The sequence below is a fragment of the Lissotriton helveticus genome, chromosome 10, assembly GCF_964261635.1.
Source record: "Lissotriton helveticus chromosome 10, aLisHel1.1, whole genome shotgun sequence".
NCBI classification, from domain to species: domain Eukaryota; kingdom Metazoa; phylum Chordata; class Amphibia; order Caudata; family Salamandridae; genus Lissotriton; species Lissotriton helveticus.
In genome coordinates this window covers 24,648,187-24,662,074 of record NC_136071.1, presented here as the reverse complement: position 1 = coordinate 24,662,074, position 13,888 = coordinate 24,648,187, and the positions used below count along the sequence as shown (strand labels likewise).

General features: G+C 48.3%; 1 protein-coding gene across 2 annotated transcripts in view; it reads right to left on the bottom strand.

The window, feature by feature from the left end:
* Window positions 1-13,888, bottom strand: part of IRAK1 (interleukin 1 receptor associated kinase 1) — a 217,993-nt gene that overhangs the window by 109,575 nt on the left and 94,530 nt on the right. The gene's annotated exons all lie outside the window — the stretch shown is intronic.

Here is a 13,888-nt window from a genome sequence, read left to right as displayed (position 1 = left end):
CAAGACAGATCTACAGTGAGTCCCAAAATCCCACGCCTCTGTGCCCCAACGTGCAGGTTAATGTGCCAATGTGCCCCCTTCCCAACTGAAGGTCCTTGCGTGTCAGCATCCATTCCCACGCCCAGGTGTCTATGTGCCAGTGTGTACCCAAACCCAGCCTTGTGTCCCAGCATACATGCCCATGTAAAGGATTTATTTCAATGTCACAGTATGCATGTCAATGTCACAGTATGCGTGTCAATGTCACAGTATGCGTGACCACGCCCAAGTGTGTATGTGCCAGTGTGTACCCCAAACCCAGCCTTGTGTCCCAGCATACATGCCCATGTAAAGGATTTATTTCAATGTCACAGTATGCATGTCAATGTCACAGTATGCGTGACCGCGCCCAAGTGTGTATGTGCCAGTGTGTAACCCAAATCCAACCTTGTGTCCCAGCATACATGCCCGTGTAAAGGATTTATTTCAATGTCACAGTATGCATGTCAATGTCACAGTATGCGTGACCGCGCCCAAGTGTGTATGTGCCAGTGTGTAACCCAAATCCAACCTTGTGTCCCAGCATACATGCCCGTGTAAAGGATTTATTTCAATGTCACAGTATGCATGTCAATGTCACAGTATGCGTGACCGCGCCCAAGTGTGTATGTGCCAGTGTGTAACCCAAATCCAACCTTGTGTCCCAGCATACATGCCAGTGTAAAGGATTTAGTCCAATGTCACAGTATGCGTGTCAATGTCACAGTATGCGTGACCGCGCCCAAGTGTGTATGTGCCAGTGTGTAACCCAAATCCAGCCTTGTGTCCCAGCATACATGCCCGTGTAAAGGATTTATTTCAATGTCACAGTATGCGTGTCAATGTCACAGTATGCGTGACCGCGCCCAAGTGTGTATGTGCCAGTGTGTAACCCAAATCCAGCCTTGTGTCCCAGCATACATGCCCGTGTAAAGGATTTATTTCAATGTCACAGTATGCATGTCAATGTCACAGTATGCGTGACCGCGCCCAAGTGTGTATGTGCCAGTGTGTAACCCAAATCCAACCTTGTATCCCAGCATACATGCCCGTGTAAATGATTTATTTCAATGTCACAGTATGCGTGTCAATGTCACAGTATGCGTGACCGCGCCCAAGTGTGTATGTGCCAGTGTGTAACCCAAATCCAGCCTTGTGTCCCAGCATACATGCCCGTGTAAAGGATTTATTTCAATGTCACAGTATGCAGGTCAATGTCACAGTATGCGTGACCGCGCCCAAGTGTGTATGTGCCAGTGTGTAACCCAAATCCAACCTTGTGTCCCAGCATACATGCCCGTGTAAAGGATTTATTTCAATGTCACAGTATGCATGTCAATGTCACAGTATGCGTGACCGCGCCCAAGTGTGTATGTGCCAGTGTGTAACCCAAATCCAACCTTGTATCCCAGCATACATGCCCGTGTAAAGGATTTATTTCAATGTCACAGTATGCATGTCAATGTCACAGTATGCGTGACCGCGCCCAAGTGTGTATGTGCCTGTGTGTAACCCAAATCCAGCCTTGCGTCCCAGCATACATGCTCATGTAAAGGATTTATTTCAATGTCACAGTATGCGTGTCAATGTCACAGTATGCGTGACCGCGCCCAAGTGTGTATGTGCCAGTGTGTAACCCAAATCCAGCCTTGCGTCCCAGCATACATGCCCGTGGAAAGGATTTATTTCAATGTCACAGTATGCATGTCAATGTCACAGTATGCGTGACCGCGCCCAAGTGTGTATGTGCCAGTGTGTAACCCAAATCCAACCTTGTATCCCAGCATACATGCCCGTGTAAAGGATTTATTTCAATGTCACAGTATGCATGTCAATGTCACAGTATGCGTGACCGCGCCCAAGTGTGTATGTGCCAGTGTGTAACCCAAATCCAGCCTTGCGTCCCAGCATACATGCTCATGTAAAGGATTTATTTCAATGTCACAGTATGCGTGTCAATGTCACAGTATGCGTGACCGCGCCCAAGTGTGTATGTGCCAGTGTGTAACCCAAATCCAGCCTTGCGTCCCAGCATACATGCCCGTGGAAAGGATTTATTTCAATGTCACAGTATGCATGTCAATGTCACAGTATGCGTGACCGCGCCCAAGTGTGTATGTGCCAGTGTGTAACCCAAATCCAACCTTGTGTCCCAGCATACATGCCCGTGTAAAGGATTTATTTCAATGTCACAGTATGCATGTCAATGTCACAGTATGCGTGACCGCGCCCAAGTGTGTATGTGCCAGTGTGTAACCCAAATCCAACCTTGTGTCCCAGCATACATGCCCGTGTAAAGGATTTATTTCAATGTCACAGTATGCATGTCAATGTCACAGTATGGGTGACCGCGCCCAAGTGTGTATGTGCCAGTGTGTAACCCAAATCCAGCCTTGCGTCCCAGCATACATGCCCGTGTAAAGGATTTATTTCAATGTCACAGTATGCATGTCAATGTCACAGTATGCGTGACCGCGCCCAAGTGTGTATGTGCCAGTGTGTAACCCAAATCCAACCTTGTGTCCCAGCATACATGCCCGTGTAAAGGATTTATTTCAATGTCACAGTATGCATGTCAATGTCACAGTATGGGTGACCGCGCCCAAGTGTGTATGTGCCAGTGTGTAACCCAAATCCAGCCTTGCGTCCCAGCATACATGCCCGTGTAAAGGATTTATTTCAATGTCACAGTATGCATGTCAATGTCACAGTATGCGTGACCGCGCCCAAGTGTGTATGTGCCAGTGTGTAACCCAAACCCAGCCTTGTGTCCCAGCATACATGCTCATGTAAAGGATTTATTTCAATGTCACAGTATGCATGTCAATGTCACAGTATGGGTGACCGCGCCCAAGTGTGTATGTGCCAGTGTGTAACCCAAATCCAGCCTTGCGTCCCAGCATACATGCCCGTGTAAAGGATTTATTTCAATGTCACAGTATGCATGTCAATGTCACAGTATGCGTGACCGCGCCCAAGTGTGTATGTGCCAGTGTGTAACCCAAACCCAGCCTTGTGTCCCAGCATACATGCTCATGTAAAGGATTTATTTCAATGTCACAGTATGCATGTCAATGTCACAGTATGCGTGACCGCACCCAAGTGTGTATGTGCCAGTGTGTAACCCAAATCCAGCCTTGCATCCCAGCATACATGCCCGTGTAAAGGATTTATTTCAATGTCACAGTATGCATGTCAATGTCACAGTATGCGTGACCGCGCCCAAGTGTGTATGTGCCAGTGTGTAACCCAAACCCAGCCTTGTGTCCCAGCATACATGCTCATGTAAAGGATTTATTTCAATGTCACAGTATGCGTGTCCGGATCTGTATATGATGGTATGCATTCAAGCCTCCAAGTTCAAACCTTTATGTGTCCATTGCTGAAGGTTTGTGCTCCAGTGTCTGTGCTCATGTCAGATTGCCAGATTAAGTATCAGAGAAACCATGTCCGAGTCCCAACATCCACTTCCTAGTGCCCACATTTGTTTACAGGGGTGTGTCCATGTTCAGATTTGTGCTACAATCACTTGGTGTGGGTTTCTCTGGAAACTGGCAGTTTTCATTTCGTATTTTGGGCTATATATTTATATAATATGAGATCCAGGTAGGTGAAATGCAGAACTTTACAACATGGTAGCAGCATTGCTGAAATGTCCTAGGGAGTTGCTGCAATGAAAAGTATTTCCACTTTCTTCTTAAAAATCAGAAATTCTGACTAATCATTAACAGGGTCTAGTACAAAATGTTGACAGTGTTTCCTGAAACTGAAGTTGCAAGTTAAAGATGTCTCCTCTCTTCAAAACAGCTCCTAAGCTTAGGGGTTACAATCAAATGGCAGTCCCCAGAAAAGATATGTATTAACCAGCTCTCCAGGTGTGTGCAGATGTGAAGTACTAGAGGAATCTATGCAGGGAAAGCACATCTACACCTTTCTGCTTCACTCTTCCACATACCACCTACCCCCTCCACCTCACCAGACTTCCAAAGTGCCCAGAACTTTCCTTTGGGAAGAGGGACATAAACATACTCACTCTTCCCGGCCCTGAACCTTTTCATCCGAGACTCGCTTTATATGTTCTTGGAACAACTATGATCCCATGCTTTGGTATTTTTACGATTCTTTGTGTGTTTTATTTTATTTTATTTATCCCATGCTTGTTGTCTATATTGTGTCTTGCTATTCATTTATTAAAATAATCCTTGTTCATTGTAAAGCGCTCCGATATCCGCAAGGATCTTGTTCGCGCTGTATAAAACCTCTAAAATAAAATAAATAAAAATAAACCTTGAAGATCTGCTGCTGCCATCAACCCGCTGCGTCAGCGCGTCTAATACTCGAACTGGGCCAGGAACACCGAGGTATCTTCTTCTGGGTTAGGACAGTTAATGATTACTTTGCAGTGTACTGCATTTATGCACTGATACTCGGAGTACAGAGCGCGGGCAATCATGCCTTACTCCAGGACGTGGAAGGTGCAGAGGCGGCAGGAGGGGAGAAAGAGAAAGTCAGATGCAGTAGGACAGTAAATAACACCCAAGGCTATCCATCCCCCGTCAACTGGTTTGTTTTAGAAAAGGCTCCAGCAGGAAAGAAGAGTATCCTTAAAAATAAGATACACAAAAACCAGAAGATGCTGACATATTCTGGGCAGAAGCAGGACTCAAAGTGCCTTTATAACTTCTTAGCGCAAGGCGCCATTGACCCTGCTGCCAGGGTTCACTTAGGTTGCTTGGTTCTTGTGGACTTGGATGACTTCAGAAGCACTCTGGTCTCTAGCTGGGGGTCAACTGAGTCTTAAAGGTGGGCAAGGCTAGACAGGTGAGGACTCTCATTCTAAGAGGGATCACCCCTAAAAAAGGGTTCGGGTTAGAATAAAAAGGGCCACTTCAAAAATGTAAAGCCCAAAATGCCACCATACAAGAAAAAGTCCAAAGACCAAAGTCCCAAATCCTCCTGGCGCTCCTGGGGTGCGATACTGCAGTGATCCGGCGTCTGGTTAGGAGCGCTCCAGACACCTGGAATCCAAGGTCCTATTACGAATCCAACTGGCTCGTAGAATTGCAATGAGAGTGATGGAAATTGTGGAACAGCCAAGTTCCCAAAGGTGCCTTTTCCTTTTGGGATTTATCTTAGAATCCATTAGTCGCTGTCAAAATCTTACTGTATTGGAGGGCACCCACACGACGCAGGGCACCCTCTGTAGTCACAGGTGACGCGACTCCCCAATGGGAATTCTCCAGTTTATGGTTGGGCGTCAACCTGTGATATCTGCAGAACCGCCTGTGGTTCCAATGGGTCTAGAATCAGGGCGGAAACCGGAAGTGTAGAATCCTAGCTGCCAGTCTCCGAAGAGCTTCAGGACACTTCAGCCATTGGCTCGCTGCACTATGAATGTCAACGTATAGTTTGCAAGTGTACACATCCGCTAAAAAGTAGTCCATTTTAAGGCCAAGGCCTAGCCTTGTACGCCATTTTCTGCTTTCATTTGATTTGATTTTTTTTCCATTATGACAATGGATCATGTTATTTTTAAAAAAAATGAATAGCACAGCTTTAGGCAAAGGTATTTTGTAGTTATTATTACTTTACACTTTTAAAGTCGAGTGCATTGGTGTTCAAAAATAAATGCATTTAAGAAAATCGCAGGCTTGCCAAGGTTTTACCTATTGACTTTGACAATGCTTGTTCCAATCATGGCTCCGAGAATACGCAGAAATCCAGCTTATTGCCGTTTCCCGATCATTTCCTCATGGTGGGGCGGAAATGCCAAGACGTCTCCGAAGGGTTCCCTGAACCTGGGATTGGTGGGGTGTCCCCCCTGAATCACTCAGACAGCAGGAGCAGCGCTGGGGAAAACGAAGCAAGAAAAGGCTGGCTGGCATCAGTCTGCGGCCAGCATGGAGACACACCGCCCTCTTGTGGCACTTTGAGGTACTGGAGAAAAACTGATTTATCGCCCACAACTAAAGGCGAGGAGCGTGCACACGGTGGAAGAGGTGAGGAGAGCATGCACACGGTGGAAGAGGCGAGGAGAGCATGCACACGGTGGAAGAGGCGAGGGGAGCATGCACACGATGGAAGAGGCGAGGGGAGCATGCACACGGTGGAAGAGGCGAGGAGAGCATGCACACGGTGGAAGAGGTGAGGAGAGCATGCACACGGTGGAAGAGGTGAGGGGAGCATGCAGTTGCACACGGTGGAAGAGGTGAGGGGAGCATGCACACGGTGGAAGAGGTGAGGGGAGCATGCACACGGTGGAAGAGGCGAGGGGAGCGTGCACACGGTGGAAGAGGCGAGGAGAGCGTGCACACGGTGGAAGAGGTGAGGGGAGCATGCACACGGTGGAAGAGGTGAGGGGAGCATGCACACGGTGCAAAAGATGGAGAAAGCGGATTGAAAGAGCTCTGTGGAGCTTGATACGCGGTAGTCTTTCAGGAGGAGACAGCTGCGCAGATACACCCGATACCAACACCGGGTGCTCTTGTGCACAAGCAGAGACAACAGTACCCAGCGTGCACCAGCAGCGTGCACTGGTACAGCAGGCCTAGAGCGGAGGGGATAGTGCACAGCTGCGTATCCGGTCCAGGAAGGTCACAAGTGAGAAGACAGTGTCCAGCTACACAACACGGACTGGACACTGTCATACTGGGACTCAAGTGAACAGACAGCAGCGCCCAGTTAACACTGTGATTGTGCACTGTTACACGAGATTTCAAGTGAACAGACAAGAGTGTCCAGCTACACTGTGTATTGGCACTGGTGCAAGGGGTCTCAAGTGAATAAACAGCAGTGTCCACCTAACACGGATTACAACAGGAACGCTATGTCTCAAGTGAACAGACAACCGTGTCCAGTTACCAATGTGATTGTGCACTGGTGCACGAAGTTTCAAGTGAACAGACAACCGTGTCCAGCTAACACTGGATTGTGCACTGATGCACTAGGTCTCAAGTGACTAGACAACGTTCAGCTAACATTTTAATTGTGAACTAGTACACTACGTCTCAGATATATAGACAACAGTGTCCTGCGAAGATCAACAAACGGCAGTGGGGGTTTCAATGGTAGCACATCATTCTTTGTGGAGACTGAAGACTAGTATTTAGTACTGGTGCCCCACGAGGTTAAGCACAAAACACCCCACTACCTCGGGTGTCCACTCACTGCGGTTCAACTGAACCCAGTGTACATACTACATATAGAGATAACCTCGGCACTCTGACCTGTTCAATGATTTATTCATGAAGAGTTGTTCTAACCTATATTACCCAATTCAGACGAGGAACAGTAACTGGTTTGTAGTACTATAAAAACACGATCCTGCGCACTAAACAAAAATCACAATAGCAATGTTATTAAGTAAATTCAAATTAGCAAAAAAAGAAAATCTTGTCCAGCGTCGTTATCATTGGAGGTTCTTGTGTCTCTCCTTTCATTAGATCAGCAGATAGGGTAATGTATATACAGCCAGCCGACACGTGTTTCGTTGTGGGACTGTACCTAAACAGACACCACAACTCTTCAGGGCTTAATTGCTGAGATGTAAATTCCTAGGCCCAGTTCCGGTGATAATTCCAACCCGGAAGGGTAACCTTGTATTGTATATACACGAAATCAGTCGCCACAAATTTTCCGAAATTCACCAGGGAGGCGTTCCACGGCTGAAGCGTGGGTGTTTCCACGCATCCTAAATCCAGAGTAACAACGCAGATCGCTGTGTTGCATTAATCTGCCCCTGGGAGGCGTTCCACGGCTGAAGCGTGGGTGTCTCCACGCATCCTAAATCCAGAGTAACGACACAGGTCGCTGTGTTGCATTAATCTGCCCCTGGGAGGCGTTCCACGGCTGAAGCGTGGGTGTCTCCACGCATCCTAAATCCAGAGTAACGACGCAGGTCGCTGTGTTGCATTAATCTGCCCCTGGGAGGCGTTCCACGGCTGAAGCGTGGGTGTCTCCACGCATCCTAAATCCAGAGTAACAACGCTGATCGCTGTGTTGCATTAATCTGCACCAGGGAGGCATTCCACGGCTGAAGCGTGGGTGTCTCCACGCATCCTAAATCCAGAGTAACGACACAGGTCGCTGTGTTGCATTAATCTGCCCCTGGGAGGCATTCCACGGCTGAAGCGTGGGTGTTTCCACGCATCCTAAATCCAGAGTAACAACGCAGATCGCTGTGTTGCATTAATCTGCACCAGGGAGGCGTTCCACGGCTGAAGCGTGGGTGTCTCCACGCATCCTAAATCCAGAGTAATAACGCAGATCGCTGTGTTGCATTAATCTGCACCAGGGAGGCGTTCCACGGCTGAAGCGTGGGTGTCTCTACGCATCCTAAATCCAGAGTAACGACGCAGGTCGCTGTGTTGCATTAATCTGCCCCTGGGAGGCATTCCACGCATCTAAATCCAGAGTAACAACGCAGATCGCTGTGTTGCATTAATCTGCACAAGGGAGGCGTTCCACGGCTGAAGCGTGGGTGTTTCCACGCATCCTAAATCCAGAGTAACAACGCAGATCGCTGTGTTGCATTAATCTGCACCAGGGAGGCGTTCCACGGCTGAAGCGTGGGTACCTCCACGCATCCTAAATCCAGAGTAACAACGCAGATCGCTGTGTTGCATTATCTGCACCAGGGAGGCGTTCCACGGCTGAAGCGTGGGTGTCTCCACGCATCCTAAATCCAGAGTAACGACGCAGGTCACTGTGTTGCATTAATATGCACCAGGGAGGCATTCCACCGCTGAAGCGTGGGTGTCTCCACGCATCCTAAATCCAGAGTAACGACACAGGTCGCTGTGTTGCATTAATCTGCCCCTGGGAGGCGTTCCACGGCTGAAGCGTGGGTGTTTCCACGCATCCTAAATCCAGAGTAACAACGCAGATCGCTGTGTTGCATTAATCTGCACCAGGGAGGCGTTCCACGGCTGAAGCGTGGGTGTCTCCACGCATCCGAAATCCAGAGTAACAACGCAGATCGCTGTGTTGCATTAATCTGCACCAGGGAGGCGTTCCACGGCTGAAGCGTGGGTGTTTCCACGCATCCTAAATCCAGAGTAACAACGCAGATCGCTGTGTTGCATTAATCTGCATCAGGGAGGCGTTCCACGGCTGAAGCGTGGGTGTCTCCACGCATCCTAAATCCAGAGTAACAACGCAGATCGCTGTGTTGCATTAATCTGCACCAGGGAGGCATTCCACGGCTGAAGCGTGGGTGTCTCCACGCATCCTAAATCCAGAGTAACGACACAGGTCGCTGTGTTGCATTAATCTGCCCCTGGGAGGCGTTCCACGGCTGAAGCGTGGGTGTTTCCACGCATCCTAAATCCAGAGTAACAACGCAGATCGCTGTGTTGCATTAATCTGCACCAGGGAGGCGTTCCACGGCTGAAGCGTGGGTGTCTCCACGCATCCTAAATCCAGAGTAACAACGCAGATCGCTGTGTTGCATTAATCTGCACCAGGGAGGCGTTCCACGGCTGAAGCGTGGGTGTTTCCACGCATCCTAAATCCAGAGTAACGACGCAGGTCGCTGTGTTGCATTAATCTGCACCAGGGAGGCGTTCCACGGCTGAAGCGTGGGTGTTTCCACGCATCCTAAATCCAGAGTAACAACGCAGATCGCTGTGTTGCATTAATCTGCACAAGGGAGGCGTTCCACGGCTGAAGCGTGAGTGTTTCCACGCATCCTAAATCCAGAGTAACAACGCAGATCGCTGTGTTGCATTAATCTGCACCAGGGAGGCGTTCCACGGCTGAAGCGTGGGTGTCTCCACGCATCCTAAATCCAGAGTAACAACGCAGATCGCTGTGTTGCATTATCTGCACCAGGGAGGCGTTCCACGGCTGAAGCGTGGGTGTCTCCACGCATCCTAAATCCAGAGTAACGACGCAGGTCACTGTGTTGCATTAATATGCACCAGGGAGGCATTCCACCGCTGAAGCGTGGGTGTCTCCACGCATCCTAAATCCAGAGTAACGACACAGGTCGCTGTGTTGCATTAATCTGCCCCTGGGAGGCGTTCCACGGCTGAAGCGTGGGTGTTTCCACGCATCCTAAATCCAGAGTAACAACGCAGATCGCTGTGTTGCATTAATCTGCACCAGGGAGGCGTTCCACGGCTGAAGCGTGGGTGTCTCCAGGCATCCTAAATCCAGAGTAACAACGCAGATCGCTGTGTTGCATTAATCTGCACCAGGGAGGCGTTCCACGGCTGAAGCATGGGTGTTTCCACGCATCCTAAATCCAGAGTAACAACGCAGATCGCTGTGTTGCATTAATCTGCATCAGGGAGGCGTTCCACGGCTGAAGCGTGGGTGTCTCCACGCATCCTAAATCCAGAGTAACAACGCAGATCGCTGTGTTGCATTAATCTGCACCAGGGAGGCATTCCACGGCTGAAGCGTGGGTGTCTCCACGCATCCATCCATGGATTTTGCCACATTCCCAGATTTACCCTTAGTGGTAGTCCTGGGAATGCGTCAAAAGGCCACGCCTCCCAGGTGAGGCATAACGAGGAGAAATATCTGTATTTCTCCTCGTTCCCTCCTCTCTCTGTGTGTGCTGGATTCTGAAGCACACTTAGAAAGAGGAGAACGCTTCACAGGATTGATTTTGTGCAGGAAGGTGTCCATTCCTGCACAAAAACAACCCTGCTTACAACACTGGAACCCTTGCACCATGAGGCGAGGGTGCCTGCGTAGGTGCTCGGGAGCCAATAGTGCGCCAGCGCTGGGAAATGACAGGAATGCGCTGTATATTGCAATGTACGTAGCATTTCTGCTCCTTCCCTATCACGCAGCGCAGCACAGCACAGCACATGATATCTTAATAAATATGCCCCTAAATGTGTTTACATCTAAAATCAGAGACAGCAACGTGTGTTTTCAACATATTACAGCAGCAGCCCACTAATATTACTAAAATAATCTCTGCGACACCCTCCCATTTCTCATATGTGTGGTCCTGTTTTATGTTTAAATTAATTTTATTAGTTTCAGTATAAATCACAGGCAGTACAAAGCAATAAGAAGGTCTACCTAGGAAAGAAAGTACAGTCCATACATTCGTGTCAAACATGGTAGCCGAAGTGTGGTCCTGTTTTGATCTAAAAAAAACTTTTTTTTTATAGATGTTGCATGTAACAAAGACAACATTTCTCTACAAAATGTCTGTGATAGAGTCTAACGCATCACCCACATTAAAAATAGATTAAAGAAAAAAGGTATTTAAATCAATCTGTTTAAGAAATATTCAAGGTTGTCAGGGCAAGACTCCCTGCAGAACAGAGCTGGCTCTATCAGGGGAACCCTGAAAGGCTGGGGCTCTGGGCCGGAGCCCACGCTGTAAAACGTCTCCGTTAGCTAAGCATCTGCCATTGTTCACTGGGGCCTAGATCCTGAGCAAAAGACAGCAGTAACTAGTTTTGTACCAGAACTCGTGACTTTGTGCCGAGACGCCAGTGTTTATCGGGGGTTGGTGCGAGAGGGCGAGGAAGGGGCCGAGAGGCCACACAACCTATACATGTCCGAAGCAGGGCGAGGGGCAAGAGCTCATCCACTTGTAGCAAAGGGAGATCAAATCTCTGACTCCAGTGGTCCCTGGAGCTGTGAACTCAGCCGGTTCTGGAAAGGGGAGCTCTTTCACGGCCGACGCATAGGAAGCATCAGCTCCAGAATGTGCGACTTTTCTACCTCTGGTGCCTATGTATGTATATATTATTTCTATAGCATGAACCTAACTAAAAGGCAGGGAAGGCTGTACATGATCAAAGACGAGCATAAAGTTAACAAGTAATTGGAGAGCAAGCTGGGTTGTGGATGGATAACGCATTGTAATGTACTGTTCTTTAAAGAGGGGAGTCTTTCGCTCTTTCCTACATTCAAAGCAGTGTTCGGATTGTCCTTATGGATATAGGGGTTTGGTTACAGATCCTGGGTGCACAGATGGAAAAGGCCTGCTGTCTTGTTTATTACACCTTAGTCTGCAGTCTGATGGTCTCCTGGCTGTAGGTGTGCCAAGACCCACAGACATGGTGAGTTTGTCTGCAAGATAAGGGGGTGTGCTGGTTACTATGATGCAGCTGGTTTTGAAGATGGTGTGAGCCAGTAATGGGAGCCAATGAAGTTCCATCAACATGGGGATGATGTGATTTTATTCCTTTAGACCTTGGATGAGATAGGCGGCGATGTGTAGAATGCCCCTGGGGGGTGCCAAGACACTTTGCATGAAGTGCTGGGCTGAGTAAACTCCACCCACCCAATCAGGAAAATATGGCAAATACCTTTCTATGTATGTATGTATATATATTTTTTTGGCTAGAGACTTTGTCAATCACATCTTGGCGAGTGAGTATTTATTTCTCAACTAATTATATTGGCTGTGTGGGTAATTGTAATTGTGAAGCTTATAAAGCGCATGGTTACACTTACCAGTGTGTCCCCGCGCTGAATAAACCGCTGAGGAACCCGTCCTGGCCTGTTCCTGTGAGGCGCCCAACTCCTGGGCACCCCCCTGGTGAAGCCAGGCATCCATAGCGATTAGGGCCGGTGTGGAGACTAAGCAAGCTATTGCCCAGAGTTGCAGCGTGGGACCCCATGATTAGAGTAGGCACCGTGCCGAGAATTATCGGGTCCGCGGACATTTGAGCTCAAGACCCTGCCGCGACGGGAATTGAACCCTGGTCCCGGGCCAGACCTCTGCATCAGGGTCTGCCGCTCTAATCAGTGAGCCACACTCCTCCACCACCTTCTTCCACCTCCACTTGCGTGCTTGCCCTAAGCTTATTTGAACTAGAACCAAGCCAGGAGTGTATTGAATGCAAGGAAGCTTTCATAATGTGCCTTCAGTTTATCTGACTTTAATGTACTTACCCTACATGTGTAAGTACATTCATCCCAGACTTATTCGTTTTGCCAATGCTCATTTCGTTTAGACAAAGCTTTACCTGGACATGTGGCTCCTCGGAGAGGCCACTGGGAAGGGTGCCAAGTGCTTGTCAGGGAAGAGGAGCCTGGGAAGCAACAGACAGTGTTTCAGCAGTAAAGAGTTGATAGATCTGCCTCAAACTGAAAGGAGAGCCAAAGGAGGGGGCTAACGGAGGAAGAAATCAAAGAGAACGTTCCTTCTGTGCCTTCTTTCTGTTAAAGTAAAATATTCCTAAAAAAGATTTGACAGAAGTTTCTTTGCACAGGGACTAGAGCAGAAGGTCCTGTACCTGGCCACATTACGAGGCAGATGAGAAGCGCCTACATTCTGTGCCACAAGGAGAGCGGCTCAAGATCAAAAAATGGGGGAGGGATGGGTTACTCTTGCAATGCTTGCACTTAGTTTGTGCAGGAAAGAAGAAATGTGGGAAGGAGCCTGGAGAAAAGAGGGAACCCAGCAGGATTTCTTGAAATAATTGCATGCTGTAAAGGATCTTCAGAGGAGTGTTCACTGCACTTCTTAGGACTAAGGGGGTAAGGCTACGAGCGTGATGGTACGGAGACTCGGAGCGTGGGAGACGGGGAGCTGCGGCTCGGCTTCTTACAAATGGTAGCAGTAGGTTTTGTTAAACACACATCCATTGAAATGTAAGGCAGTGAGGTCAGAAACACAAGTATATTTAGAAAGGAATTGTGTACTTAAGGATGCTGCATCAGGCCACACTCTTCCTACCCACAGAATACAAACAGAGTGTGTTTGAACACCACCCTCAATGTCATTTATTAAATAGCTTTAAGCACAACCAATCAGGGGTTAAAGGCCAAAGTAATAGTGTCAGTAACTTATCACCAACCACAGGAACTACTCTAAAGCAAGTGCTTCTTTTTATGAGAGTTTTCAGGAATTCACAATAAAAAAAACGCAGTATCCATGATTAATGTA